This window comes from Marmota marmota, unplaced genomic scaffold (assembly GCF_001458135.2).
Source record: "Marmota marmota marmota unplaced genomic scaffold, marMar, whole genome shotgun sequence".
Classification (NCBI taxonomy): Eukaryota; Metazoa; Chordata; class Mammalia; order Rodentia; family Sciuridae; genus Marmota; species Marmota marmota.
The window spans coordinates 31,231,097-31,234,874 of NW_026000026.1; the positions used below are offsets into that span (position 1 = coordinate 31,231,097).

Below are 3,778 nucleotides of genomic sequence, written 5' to 3' on the forward strand. Positions count from 1 at the left end.
CCCCCCCGGGTCCTTTGGGGTCTCTTGACAGCTGTGTGTGCCCAGCCCGCAGCTAAATGCTTTGCAGTTACACACTGGCACCTGCAATCTGTCCTGAAGTCAGTCAGCCCCTGTGAAGAAACCTACCTCCCATGCCACCTCCCATTCACCCTGGCCAAGGCTGACTGGCAGGGTTAGGAGTCAGAAGCCTGGCTTCCTTGCCTCATTCTATGCTCCAGAGTTCTCTCTTCCTAGGATCAGGCCAAGACTGAGACTCTGCAAGGCATCACAGCCTTGCTCTGCTTTACCCTTTCCCCATCTTCTTCCTGCCATCTACCTACAGGTGTCTCTGAGAGTCTTTCCTTAATACACCTCTTATATCAGAATCCCTGGCTCAGGGTCTACCCCTGGGAGAGTCCAACCTAAGAGAACAGGCTTTAGTGGTGTAAGTTTTGTGAAGGGACAAAGCTCTATACTGAATCAAGTATAAGAATTAAACCAAGTTGTAAGATGGAGACCACGTGCTTGAGATCATAAGTCCTGAAATAATACAGGAATTTAAATTTGGTGTTTTTTGGTTGTCTGTGTTTGGTATCAGGGATTGAACCTAAGGGTGCTTAACCACTGGGCCATATCCTCAGCCCTTTTTATGTCTTATTTAGAGATAGGATCTCACTAAGTTGCTTGGGACCTCTATAAGTTACTGAGGCTGGCTTTGAACTTGTAATCCTCCTGCCTCTGCCTCCTGAGTTGTTGTGATTACTGGAGTATGCCACCCTGCCCAGCCTTTAAATATGGTTCTAAAAAGTATGCCACACTAGCCTTGACTCTTCTCCAAGATCCAGAATTTCCATTTTATAATGAGGAATGTGGAAGGAAAATTTGGACCATCTAAGATAACAACTAAAATTCACAAATTAAAAAAAAAAATTTCTTTGTCTCCATCCTATTGCAATGCGAAAGGTGAGAAGAAATAAACACCCACCAAAATATGTATAAGTGCAGTTATGATCTTCTAGCCTGACACCATGTGGGCTTGTCAGTTTGTGCTTGAAGAGAACAGGAATCCTTTGCCCAGGTGGAGGGTCATCCTTCCTCTTGTTATTTTTTTTTTCTGCCTGCCTGCCGCCAGCATCCTCTGTCATCCTCTGAACAGTCCCCTGCCCTCACCCTTTCCTGTCCTTGCCTCCAACACCCTGAGCTCCATTACAAACACTTGCCCAAAACGGGGCCTCACTGCCACCCTGCCCCTGTCCTCCAGGCCTGGAGCTCTTTAAATAGCCCTTGTAGGCTTGCACTAGCAGATGCTCTGCTCTGCAGGTCATGTCCTGGAGGCTGGTTTCAGGCTCCGTTGGTAGAATTACATCACCTGGCACAGAGCTCTCTGGAAGTATAATTGGAAGCCTCATACTAATCCCTGCCTTGACAGTTCTTCAAGCAAATTACCTTGACAGAAAGGTTTACATCATTTGTTTTGGGAAACAACAAAAGCTGGCAATCTGCTACAATTGGATTTTGAGAAACTTGAGGTGAAATTTAATTGGCATAAGGCTCCAAAAAGCTTTCCAGAAAGCAGATTATGCAAATGAGGCACCCTAAAAGTGTACATTAAAAGTGAATGCACCATCTCAGGAAGGTCTCTGGGGGACTCTTGGATGGAGAGAGGAGCCTTTTAAAGGTTAGCAATGACATACATCCTCAGAGGCTTCCAGTTCAGGGAAGATCAGAGGTAAGAAACTTCTAAGTTGAAGGGCAGAGACACCAGTGGAAGCACACCTATGTTGTAGAAAATTGGAAATGAACAGGCCTTTGAGAGGAACTCAAGAAAGTAAGACTCGAGCTTTTCCTTTGACAAGCATCATCTACCTCTTTCTCCTAATCAATGGGCTCCCAAATAATTGTGAAACCAGAGGGACTTATTGAAAATCTGGCAGTGGAATTTAAGGTTGCTAGCTTTATTGTTTTTTAACGTGAAGCATATTAATAGATGCCCTTGAAGATTGTTGTCATTTTTAGTATTATTCAGCCACTGAAATATTTGCAATTAGTCTCCATGGCTACCAACAGAAGGAAACTGGGTTATTTTATACTGTTTTAAAGGACAAAAAAATAAAAACTAATTGAATCTCCATATTAGGAATCAGCAGCTTCTATTTTACAGGGAGATTTTAGTATTAAAAGTATGTGATCTTTATGACTATCAGTGCTGAGGATGCCCAGCAAGAAGTGGACTCTGAAAGCAGAGAATGTGGAAGTCTAAAAGCCACAATCACCTTAGGGTAAAACGTCATGGGACATGTTTGCTTGCTTCTAATTATTTGTGACAGGTCAGTGTAAGATATTTGATTACCTGCAATCATGCTCCTTAATTTGATCTCCAGGAGGTTAGGATAGAATTTTCCATTTATCTCTGTAAACCTTTAATGAAGACTAACAGATAAGAATATTGAGGCTCTGGCCTTTGGCATTATTGTCTAATTCCGTCTTGCAGATAAATTCACTGACATCTTTTCATCCCACGAACATTGTGACTGGCCTATGATATCATCTATGGCCCTTTTCAGACCTACCGGGACCTTTGTGAGGATGAATCTGCTTGCAGAAACATCAGAACTCTAAAGAAGAAAATTTCTAATGGTGTTAAAGTTTGTGTAGCATCATTCCTTTTGTTAGTCTGATTGTATAATCAGTGCTGGGGGTGGAACCCAGCTGGAGTCTCTCCCTGCTAAGCCTGCAAGCTTGCACTGAGCTACCAGACCCCCAAGTCTGTCTTTGTATTTAAGAGCATATGCAACAGGTTGTATTACCAGTAATTAGCACAAAACAGTACAGCGGTACTTTTAAAACTTTTTAAAGCTTGGAAAACATTTCATTAGATGATAATTATTTGGAAAAAATACATATATCATATCACTGAACCTCTGGGTGATTTTCACAGTCAGCCCCACTGGGCAACCAGCATTCTACTCAGGCAACAGATCAGATTACCAGCCAGGCTCCATGGCCTGCTTCCAAGTGGAGGTTTTCATCTGGAGAACTGATAGCAGTGCTCTGACCAATTTCCTCAAACTGCTATTAGCACACGAAATCACTTTTGGTGCCACACAGACGCTGTTTATTTAATTGTTAATTTGTTCAGTTCCATATATTGAAAAATACAACTGCTGCATCTTACTACATCTAATCCATGCTTTTGTAGATACTATGAAGGATAAAGTTAATATGTTTTTAAATTTTTTTAAATAAACTGAATTAATCCAAAAATTAATAACATGAGGGGAGCATTTCAAATCTATAAGGAAAAGACAGTGTTTTTAGCAAATCATCTTAGAGAAATTGGTTTCCCACTTTGGGGAAGGGAGAGTAAAAAAAGACTGGATTCTCCATCTTGCTCCCCATATCAAAATGAATGCTGGATGGGTTAAAGATTTCAAAGTAAAAAAAAAAAAAAATCATAAAAATCCTAGATTAAAACATATGTATGTAGGGAGAGATCTGGATATCTTGGCATAGGGAAGATCTTTCTAAGAATGGAAAAGCCTAAAAATTGTACAGGAAAGATTTGCTAAAGTTGACTGCCTAAAAACATAAAATTCTACAGGCAAAAAAAAAAAAAAATGCTTAAAGCCATAACAAGAGCAAAACTAGGAAAAACACTTGAAATGCATATAACAGACTTTTTCTTCAACAAAAAGAATTCTTAAAAAGCATTAGTAAAAGAAGAAAAAAATTGGCAAAGGATATGAACAGTTAGAAAAAACTACCGAGATGCTCCTCAATTTACACTGGATCTTTTGTG

At 40.5% G+C, this 3,778-nt stretch overlaps 1 protein-coding gene across 3 annotated transcripts in view; it reads left to right on the forward strand.

The window, feature by feature from the left end:
• Shld1 (shieldin complex subunit 1) overlaps positions 1 to 2,425 on the forward strand; it is a 90,757-nt gene extending 88,332 nt beyond the window's left edge. For all 3 annotated transcript variants that reach the window (XM_015482716.2, XM_015482707.2, XM_048811285.1), the window contains exon 3: positions 1 to 2,425. This exon is cut by the window's left edge and continues 552 nt beyond it. The gene's annotated coding sequence lies outside the window, so the exon portion shown is untranslated.
• Positions 2,426 to 3,778: the final 1,353 nt, after the last annotated feature.